The sequence below is a fragment of the Phoenix dactylifera genome, chromosome 4 (genome assembly GCF_009389715.1).
Source record: "Phoenix dactylifera cultivar Barhee BC4 chromosome 4, palm_55x_up_171113_PBpolish2nd_filt_p, whole genome shotgun sequence".
NCBI classification, from domain to species: domain Eukaryota; kingdom Viridiplantae; phylum Streptophyta; class Magnoliopsida; order Arecales; family Arecaceae; genus Phoenix; species Phoenix dactylifera.
Window position 1 is genome coordinate 19,898,910 of NC_052395.1, and position 12,058 is coordinate 19,910,967.

Here is a 12,058-nt window from a genome sequence, read left to right on the forward strand (position 1 = left end):
GGAGCCTGATCAGCACTTCTTTTTGGCTGAGAGACTCCGTTCTGAACCAAGGATTATCCCCACTTGACACAATAACTTTTCTATTGCTTCCACTAATAGAACACTGTAACAACATTGCGTTGCAATCATGAGATACGCATTACACTACAATTTGATCCACCAAAAAAATTGTGATTCTACCAACTAAACTACTCCTACGCTTTCAAAATTTCTAGAGTTCTTCACTTTTGCAGGTTGAGATCTATTGCAAGGTTTGAAATCCTCGGTTTGGAGCTGGTATTAGTTAGGACCTGGTGTCATATCAACACTTGGGATGGCTTGGCTCCTGGTCTTTACTAGAATTCTCTTATTCATTGTTTCTAATGCCTTTTTAGGATTTGTTTAGGTCAAGATTCATTGTTTCTTATTCTCTTATTCGCTCCTAGGTCGTCACACCCATATTGCACACTTTGCACAGAGAGAAGAAAATGAAGAGGAATGCATACTTGCTGAGCTTAAGCCAATTGACCTGCAAGTAAGTTACCTATGAACAATCTTAGTAATCAAAGTTACCTCAAACTTTCTACAACAATGGTTACTTACTCTCCTTTCATGCATCTTGTTCCCTTGATTAGTGTTATCCATGTCCTTATGTCTCTCTCAAATATTACATCAAATACTGTTAGATGTAGGGATGGCAGCCTCGTGGCTTTTTTCGGATATCCGACCCGTCCCAACCCTAATAGGACCCATTTAGAAAAACCTTGTTGGGTTTGGGATGGATTTAGGATTTGCCCCTCAAGGTATCTGCTCCCAAACCTAATTATATAATACATATATATACATTGTAAAATTTTATAAATATATATATAATTGCCCTGTAAGACTACTGAATGACTAGTCCATGGGGCCAGACCATTGTCCCACGGCAGATTTTTTTCTCCATAGCAGATACTGACCTTCTTTCTTTGAGGAGCACAATCAACAAGACTTCCAATGCCTTCATCGGAGCAAAAGCGGGCAAGAAAAGTCATTGGTAGTACTCTGGGGTAATTTACTTCCCCCTTACCCAATTGTGGGAGAAGAAGGAATGTGGAAGTAGTCCCCTCCTACGGTTTGATGATTGTTTTAATCAAGAATGGGTTATGCATTCAATCATCATGCCCTTCTACAAACGAGAGAACCTATTAATTATATGGCCACCACTATGAGATCATCCGGTAAAGACAAAAAAATTACCCACAAATAGTGATGAAATGGTGATTGAAGTGTTGGAAATAGCCAATGCTCTCGTATCCTCGAATTGCACAGAACCCACAACTACTACCTTTTTCGATAATAAAGCCCTCAACCAAGGGGTTAACCCGAAAGAAGTGATTCATGCCGCTAGCTACCCACCTCTTTCGAGCCCAAGTCAAGCAAAGGCCCTCTCCTTGTGAAGGGACTTGAACCTCAAACCTCAAAAACATCCAACCTCTACCTTTACCATTAAGCTACAAAACTCATTAGTGCTTTAGACTGTTTGCCAAATTATTTATACCATTTTTACTTGATATTATTCCCCTTTTTTATTTTAATTTTTTGTAATTCTGGGGGAACCCACTACCACCACCTTCTCAATAAAAGGGCCCTCGACCAACCTGAAATGAGTGATTCATGCCGCTGGCTGCCCACCCTCAAGCCCAAGTCAAGCAAAGGGCCTCGCCTTATGAGACTTGAACCCCAAACCTCAAAGACATCCAACCTCTACCTTTACCACTAAGCTATAAAAATCATTTGTGTTTAGACTGTTTGCTAAGTTATTTATACCCATTTTTACTTGATATTATTCCTTCCTTTTTTATTTTTTTTTTGTAATTCCGGGTCGGGTATCCAACCCTATCCGAATAACGGATCTAAATAAAGATTAATCGGATGGATTCAAGTACCCAACGGATTTACTATTTTTTGATGGGAAATAGGTTTGGTATTTTTGGACAAATTTTTAATCATATTTGGGATGGGTTCAGATAGAAGGATTTTAAGAGTTCGGGTATGGATAAGACAAATTTTGCGGATACCCTACCTGTTGCTATTCCAAGTCATATGTCATTTTGAACCCATATATGGCAACCAATATGCTTCTTGGACATGGAGCAGATGCTGAATACCATGCCACTTTGGGCTTGCAATTGAAGAGATCATATTTCACGTTGTGATCTCATCAATTTTGCTTATAAGTATTTAACCTTGCTCTAGACTCATTTGCTAACATGACATTTCAGAGAGGCATTTCATCGAACAACATGCCTTCTTATCCATGCTTGAACTTCTTACTGTTGCATCATTGGCTCTATCAAGAGATAGAGCTGCAAAGAGGGAAGATATATGTCCATCAGATCGTTGTTCTTCTTCTGCTGGGTTAGCAGGGAGCTTTGGATGGTTTTGATAGAAAAAGATGAGGCTTTTAGTGAGTCAAATGCATTCAGGATGTAGTCCTCCAATTAATGGGACTCCAACAAGGAAACAGAAATCTGAGTAGATATGACACCCATATCTGTAATTTACAAAAACATGAGGGGGAAGGAATTGGATGAAATATAAGAAATCGATTAGTTTCACAGATAGTATCTTAAGATTAGAGGTGATCTAGTCTTCCAACCTTTTTTAAAACTCGAAGAACGAAACAAAAACCCAAGTAGAAGTGGTAGCCACATTAATTATGCACAAAAATGTGAAGGAAAAGGAGTCAACAAAATTTTTTCCATAAACAAGTCAATGAAATATTTTTAGTCAGTGAATTTGATGGATTTTAAGAATGCATAAGAATTTAGAGAAGTTTATTATGGGATTAAAAATGTAAAAATATTTTAATCATCAGTTTGGTGTATTGTGGGAATACAGAAGTAACTTGACAAGAGGGTTGTTATGGGATTAAAAGTGTGAAAACTTTCACTCGGCAAAGTTATGGATACTTCTTAATAGTAGTAAGGATAACTTGTCATTGGCTAATAACACAATCATCATGCATGAATGCTTGCTAGAAATGATGGATCATTTACAGAATCCACTAGCACAACGTGCCTATCACACTTAGAAGTGATAGATTCTTAGCCATCAAGGGGCTAACAGGCTTTCAGTCATATGGACCCGTAAGATACAATATCCATGCGATGTCTCCTTCACAACTAGGAATTGGCTGAGAGGTGGTGGAAGGAAAAGGAATTAGCCAGTGCATTGAAATGTCATAAAAGTTTTGAGATTGTGGGATCAACCACCACTTTAACCCCTTCCACTTCTACCTTTGCTCTCACATCATCCTCAGCCATTTTCCAACTGTCTAGGAAAAATCTCCCATGGACATGGTAGCTAGGTATTTACAAAGTCCTTAAGGGCCTGTTTGGATGTCCAGTGGATTATCTGCTTGATGCTGCACCATGAAAAGTAGGAGTTGAGAAGAGGGAAGTTGTGAAAGAAGAGTTTGAGGGATCGGGAGGCGCTTGAGTTTGAAGGATCAGAAGACTCTTGCAGCGAACCTTATCCCTAAAAATTAGGGCAAACAATTTTGATAAAAATGTAATTAAGTGTCTCTCTGGTAAATAGGGATAATGAAACCACATCAACCCCTAAATAGTTGCTCAAAAATCTTAATCAGGACCTCTCTTTCTTAGATCTTTCTTGAGTGGGAAAATGTTATTCATAGATTAGCTGCTCAGCTGTCCAAACAGGCCCTGAGAAGATATCTTAGTTCGTAATTATTTAATATTTGCAGAGAAAGAAAAGAACATACTATTACAAATGCACTTCACTTAAATGAGAATGCCATTAGCTATACTAGCAAAATATTTTTCTTCAAACAAAAATCAAAATTTTGGATTTTCGTTGATCAAAGAATTCTGGTATGCAAGGATATCATGGATATATATTTATCATATAGCATCAAATCCCATATTTCTATGACTGCTTGAATAAATAAACAATATACAGGGAATCTATATTGTCCGCCCCTCTCAGAAAAAGAAATTCCTATTATTACAAATGCATTTGAGTTTCGACCAATAAAATTCGTTCTCCTTCATTCAGTTATTCATCTAGCCAAATACAATAGTTTTCATGCTGACATATATAATATATTTCCTGCATGCACATTTATCCAGTAATTACAAATTTAGTTAGATGAAAGTGTCAATTTACTTCATCAACAGATTTGGACAATGACTGTAGATCATAATTTTCACGTGCATGGAGGAAATGTTCGATAAATCACTGGAAGTGTTGAAACACTAGGTTCATTTAACACTTTAAACAGTAAAGAATTAAAGTGTCATCACTTGCTTTAAAATGTTTTAGATATAACACTCCAACTGCCAGCACTTTAGCCAAAGAAAGCATGGGATACACATAATTGCAGTACCACAGATTATATTGTCGCATCCAACCATCCAAGTGTCACAAGTTTAAAAGCTCCAATATTCAGAAAAACACAACTCTGAAGGTAACACTTCTTATAAAGTGCAGATCAGAAGTTCCAGTCAAAGTCACCCAAATGAATAATCAACTTATTGGTAAAATCATTAGTTAATCAGAACGAGTCAAGTATGGAACTTTTTTTAGAAAATAATAACATATCTCCACGTAAGTAGGGCATGTTGCTATTTATAAATCAGACTATTGAAATCTTGTAACGAAGTTATAGGCATCAAAATCAACTCTTACCTTGTAATTGCAAAAACAGGATACATGCTTGTAGCTGTTGTGAGTATTACATAAAGTGAGACAACAACCTGCAAATCATGTGAGTTGAACAGCATTTCAGCTACGATAGGAGGTAAGGGGAGATAAGCACTGTTTTAAAGTTCATAAGCAGACAGTGCTCATTCTACCAACTAGATACACCGATCAAATATAAAGCAGAAATGGTACAGGTCATACTTTTATGAATCAGAATTCACCAAAAAGCAGGCTTTTTCCCATGAAGCTCATTATGGTTGTAATATCAACAATGTACAACATCTTCAAAACATTTATGTATCAGACCCCATAGTGCGATAATCTGTTTGGCCATGCATGTACACTTGAAGAATCATGAAGAAATAATCAATGTAACATCCAACAAAGTGCAAACTGGCAGGTGTTGGGAGATAAAAAAAGGATAAAGAAAAATCAATTTAAAATTGTAACAATAACATATGATACAAGAATCTCATTGTCCAGATTCACTCACTGAACCAAAACTTTTGACTCCTTGCAGCAATTCTTGATTTATCAGCAAGTGGCAACTGCTGGGAAAGCACTTGATAGTCAAAAGTATAAATGCTAAATTAGTAATGAGTATTAAATATTTCAGGGAATATGCCCTTTATAAAATGACATGGATCAAACTGGTTTGTATCTTTGATGGAGGAAGACAATCATAATTAATTGAATGAGAGAAAGTATTCATAAAGGAGGTTCTAGGTCGACAGAGCCATATTTATTTTCATTAAGTTAATGCATACTTTGTTTCTCAACATAATTTTAGAGCACACATTCATCACAGCTAGATATCAAAATAGGCAATAACTTTTTGTTCTAATATTTCAGCATATTAATAGTAAAACAGAGTTTGATGCAGTATAACAAGCAATAACTATGCAACAATTAGCCAAAATAATTTATCTATATACCAGGCTGATAACTCCTGATAAGAAAAGATAAGTTGAATTTGATATGGAATATTTAGTATCTATAGGCCATTTACAGGTTCGGAAATAAACTTGTGATATGCTCAAGTTTGAAACCATATAAGCAGTTTGGCTCAAGAGGGAAAACACCTAGAGTTAGACTCTGACACGTAAACACTAAAAAGTTTTTTTTTTTCTGGGTCGTTCACATCATGAAAATAGTATAAATTTCAAAGAAACCCAAAAGAAGTCATTAGAAAGAGGGTAAGTAGGCCGAGCGACACTATGAACTAAAGGGTTTAATTGGATCGTTTACATCATTTAAATCATAGAAATTTCAAGGAAACCCAAAAAATTCATCAGAAAGATACTAGCTTTAAGATCGCAACACCAACAACCAACGGCTTTTGGGAATAATTGCAAATATTTGTGTTAAAATTTAAAATAGTAGAAATTTCAAGAAGCCCCAAAGAGATCACCAGAAACGTACAAGCTTGAAGATGACGATATCAACGAGTTTTAGGACTGGAGTAATTTCAAATATTTGTATCAAAGTTGGAAAATCATATAAATTTAGAGAAAACACCAAAGAAATCGTCATAAAAATACGGGCTTCAAGATGACAATATCAATGACTCGTAGCACTGAAATAATTGAAAATATTTTCGGAAAAATTGGGAAATCATAGAAATATTTCAAGAAAACTGAAAACAAATTATTAGAATGATACTACCTTTTAGATCAAAATATCAGCGAGTCGTAGCATTTAAAATATTCAAGACACCCACGCGTTAGTAGATCTGTAAGATAAACACATTAACATAAAACAAGGATTTCGGATCACTTACAGATTTTCTCTTTTATTCGATTCACTGATCAAAGAGTGGATTTTACCAATGAAAATCTACTGTTTTCCACAACCTAAATGCCCAAGTCACTTACAGAGAATCTCATAACCACCCCCTTTTTAAATGAAGCCTTATGCATAACTGTCAATAGATAGTTTCAGGGTTGGAGAGATGTCTATGGAAAGACATCTCTTTTGGACATGAGATCATGTCTTTTGGTTACCGGTTTGGTTGAACCATCATGGGTGGACCAAACCCGTTTTTCCAACATCTCCCACTCACACATGATGGGTTCAACAGTGTGAGTTTTAACCATTACGAACAAGTCTTTTCTCTGCGATTTTCATACAGGCAAATAGATCGTGCGACCAGCATACCAATAAAAAAAATGATAACGAGCTCACACTACCATACATCTGTTAGGAATATATAGTAGTTCAGTAGAGTAAGTATGCAGTACCCCAGAACATTTAAGTCACATTTCAAGTACCTCATGATCTCACTTTAACTTATCAGTTATCACATTATTTGTTTTCTGTTTTGTATTCACAATCATGCTTTAACACGTAGTCAAGATGATTGGTCGACCAGTGAATACAACAAAGAAATGAGACATAAAATGATCTTCCTTTCTATCTCGAATCTCTTAATTGTAGTTTAGTTGCTTTTCCAGATATGTCCCAATAAATCGAATCAAGCATGACTGCAGGTAACATTCCAAGATAGCATACACTGAACTAAATCTCAAGAAACAGTAAAAGTAATAAGGGTACTAATAGAGGTAATTATAGCCTCAGGGCTCACACAACGAGAGAGAAGAGATCAATTCTCTCGTTACCCTTATTGGTCGAATTATGCACATGTGGTATGAAGCGCATGTTATGGTATTTTTCTCCTTTTCCATGGAGCGTATGTTGATTCTCATTATATGAAATACCATACAAATGATAGTTCAGACATACTTAGTGTCCAACTTGAGTTCACCACTCTACTTTCTTTCTCATTATTACTACAGAACTCACATTTAGCATTTAAAACAGACAAGGTGATTTGTGGGTTTACTCACCTTCGATCACAAAATATTACATAGTGACCTCATCTTGATTTACTATCAAGGCGATACTAATTTTAAGTTTGAGCTCATAAATACGTTATGCTTAAAATTGTCTCATCTCTATCAACCACAAGTTATAGAGGTGATTGCCCGTGTGAGAAGGCCAATCTAATTTCTGTCCAACATACATTTCTTTAAATGAACTAATCATATGCACTAAGCATTAACGCATATATATATATATGCATATGTGTGTGCTTAAAAAAAAATAAGAACTTAGCATTAATATAAATACATACATGTGAATCCCAAATGAGAAATTAAAATATCTCATTATTCAAACCATTAAGTACATCAAAGTCTACGAAGACCTAAAGATTTCACATGTCTCATAAATACATCTCTAGGAATAGATTTAGTAAACGGATCTGCAATCATTTGATTCGTAGATATGTACTGTATGTTCACTTTCTTTTGTGCAAACATGTCTCTCACAAAGTTATACTTTGTATCAATATGCTTAGTCTTTGAGTGATATTTGGGATCTTTTGTATAAGCTATCGATGCTTGGCTATCACAATGTACTAGTACTGGATATGCAGCATTTTTCATAACCCCCAAATGATTAAGAAATCTCTTTAACCAAACTGCTTCTTGTACCGCCGCTGAAGAAGCTACAAATTCAGCTTCCATCGTGGACAAAGCTATACAAGTTTGTTTCTTACTACTTCATGAAACTGCCCCATTACTTAGTAAGAAAACATAACCAGAGGTTGATTTTCTTTCATCCAAATCACCTCCCCAATCAGCATCTGTATAGCCTTCAAGACGCAAATCATTTCCTTGATAACATAATGAATAATCCGCAATACCTTTTAGATATCTCAATATCCTTTTGACCGCTTTCCAATGGTCATGGCCAGGGTGTGATTGATATCTACTTACCATACCAACTGCAAAGCAGATATCTGGCCTTGTACACATCATTGCATACATAAGACTTCCAACTGCACTGGAATAAGGAACTCTTTTCATTTGCTCTTCTTCTTGTGGAGTCTTCGGGCACATTCTTTGGCTTAACGCTTCAGCTTTTGCAATGGGAGTATCAATGGGTTTACAATCTTGCATATGAAACTGTTCAAGAATTTTCTTTATATAAGGCTCCTGTGAAAGAGATAATAACCTTTTTGAACGATCTCTTTCAATTTTAACCCCAAGAATATAATTAGCTTCTCCCATGTCCTTTATTTCAAAATTCGTGAACAACCAATTCTTAACTGATGCTAAGAATTCTTTATCATTAGCAGCCATTAGTATATCATCCACATAAAGTGATAAAATCACAAATTTGTCTTTGGATCTTTTAATATAGACACAGTGGTCTTCATTAATCATGGCAAAATCATATGATATGACAGCCTGATGAAATTTTATATTCCACTGTCTAGAAGATTGTTTAAGGCCATAAATCGACTTCAAAAGTCTACACACTTTGTGCTCTTGGCATTCTTTAATAAAACCGATAGGTTGTTCCATATAAATTTCTTCTTCCAATTCTCCATTGAGAAAAGCTGTTTTTACATCCATTTGATGTAATTCAAGAACCAAACTAGCTACTATGGCTAAAATTATGCGAATTGAGGTGAATCTCACAATAGGAGAAAATGTCTCTTCATAGTCAATCCCCTCTTGTTGTGTATAGCCTTTTGCTACAAGGCGCGCCTTATATCTTTCTATTGTGCCATCTGCCTTGCGCTTTATTTTGAGAACCCATTTGTTCCCAATTGCTTTCCGACCTTTCGGAAGATCAACCAATTTCCAAACTTGGTTTGATCTCATTGACTCCATTTCTTCTTCCATTGCTTTCATCCATTGCTCTTTTGCAGGACATTTAAGAGCTTCATCAATATTTCTCGATTCACCTTCCTCTTGAGGTGTAACAAGAAATGCTTCTCCTTCAATCTCAAATCGTCGACGGGGAACTAATCCACGGTTACTTTTTCGTAATTGAGATTGTTGTGAAATAAATTCATCATTTCTTGAATTTCTCCCACTTGAACCAGATGTTGTTGATGGATTTTCAAGATTTTTTACCAATTGAGTTTGATTAAACAAATTATCATGGTCCTCTATCTCAAATAAAGATAAACCTTTATTTATTTCACCCTGATTTGGAAAATCATTTTCCAAAAATGTGGCATTACGAGATTCAAACTCAGTAATACTTTCATTGTCAGTGTTACCAACGAACACATATCATTTGGAGGTTTCAGAATATCGAATAAAAATACTCTTTTTGCCCCTTGGACCCAATTTTCCATATTTATGAGAAGAATCATGAATATATGCAGCGCATCCCCAAGGTCTTAAATTACTTAGGTCAGGGTTGCGACCGGTCCATAATTCATAAGGGGTGGAAGTTACTGATTTTGAGGGTACTAGGTTAAGTACATATGCAGCTGTTAATAATGCATCACCCCAATAGGTGATCGGCAAATTAGCTTGTGCCATCATAGACCTAACCATTTCCAATAGGGTTCTATTTCTTCTTTCCGCAACGCCATTTTGTTGTGGAGTACTAGGAATAGTTAACTGTCTACCTATTCCCTTTTCATCACAAATTTGTTTGAACTGATCAGACAAATACTCACGTCCACGGTCAGTTCTTAATACTTTGATTTTCCGGTCTAATTGATTTTCAACAAAATTTAAATATCTTATAAAGCAATCTAATACATCAGATTTGTGAGATATCAAATAGACATAACTGAAACGTGTATAATCGTCAATAAATGTGATGAAATAAGAAGCCCCATGTCTTGCCCTTACATTCATCGGCCCACAAATGTCAGAATGAATTAATTGCAATGGAAAATCGGCTCTAGTTCCTTTACCAAATAGTTTTCTTGCTGTTTTTCCTGCTAAGCAATATTCACATATAGCTAGATTAACCTTTTCAACAGGGCCTAATAATCCCTCTTTGGCTAATCTATTCATTCGTTGTTGCCCAATGTGACCTAACCTAGCATGCCAAATATTTTCATCCATGTTTGGATTACTAGTAGATGTAACAAAGGAAAAAACAGTACTTATTACATTACACATACTATAATCAGTATCAAGTACAATAAAACCATTTAGTACATAACCAGATCCATAATAAGTTGTCCCTAGCAATATGTCTACACCATTACCATGAAAATTTAAGATATAGCCAAACTTAAGTAACATAACAACAGAAATTAAGTTTCGCCGAATATCTGGAGCATATAATACATCATGTAGAATTAAGGGTTGACCACCTCGCATATTCAATTTGCAGGTGCCAATCCCCTTTACTGCAACTCTTGAATTATTTCCCACGTATATCCATCTTGCTCCTTGTGGAATTCGACGATATTCCACGAAAGCGTCTCGATCTCTTGCTACATGGTATGTGGTCCCTGAGTCTACAGTCCACAAAAGATGAGATTCAGCTAAGAACACAGAACTTGAAACATAAGACATACTCATATTTGTGCTAAGGGTTTTTACCTTCTTTGCCTCGGAGCATTCACGAGCAAAGTGACCCTTCTTGCCACAGTTGTAGCATCTCAATTTTGCTTTGTTCCTCTTAAAAGGACGCTTTCTTTTACCCGGCTGGCTATGCTTGAGCTTCTTAGAGGTCTTGCCATTACCATTGCCTTTCTTAAAATGACCACTAAAATGCTTTCACTTGAAGCCCGAAGCTCCTTGCGAACTAGTGTTAGCCATATACACTTCATTAGTGGTTTTATTTGCCTCAAGACGGTCTTCCTCCAATTCCAGATGACGACCAGCATCAGTGAAAGTTCTAATGCTTTCATTATGGGTTAAGTGAACTTTCATGTGCTCCCAACTGTGAGGCAAAGATCGAATTATAGCTTAAACTTGTTGTTCATCAGTTAGCACATGTCCAACATCTCGCAGTTCACTTATCATGTTCGACATTTTCCTTAAATGCTGCTTCATATTATTATTAGTGCGTTTCTTATATGTGTCAAACTTGATGGTCAGCTGCCTAAGTTTGGTGACAGAAGTTCCACCAAACTTTTCTTTTAATGCTTCCCATATTTTCTTTGCCATCTCAAAAGGCCTGAACTCTCGCATGATATCATTTTCCATGCTACTCAGCAATGTAATCCGAGCAATTGAGTTCTTCTTTTTCCAGACAATATAAGCCTCCTTATCCTTTATGTGTTGAACCGTTATTCCATCCTCAGGCTCCTTCATGGTATGGTTTAAGGCTTCCAGCGCCTCTTGTTCCTCCAATACATATTGGATTTTCATTTGCCATATTTCATAATTTTCACCATTCAATTTTTCACCCTTATTAAGTTCAGCTACTATATTCTTAGATGCTGAAGCCATTGCAGAAAACTAAATTTCTACATAAAGACAAACATGCACACAATTAATGCCAAGCACAACACATATTTTTCTTTGCCACTAAACACAAATAAAATTAATGCTAATTCACATAATGGCATGGAATTGAAAGTTCACTATAAACATTA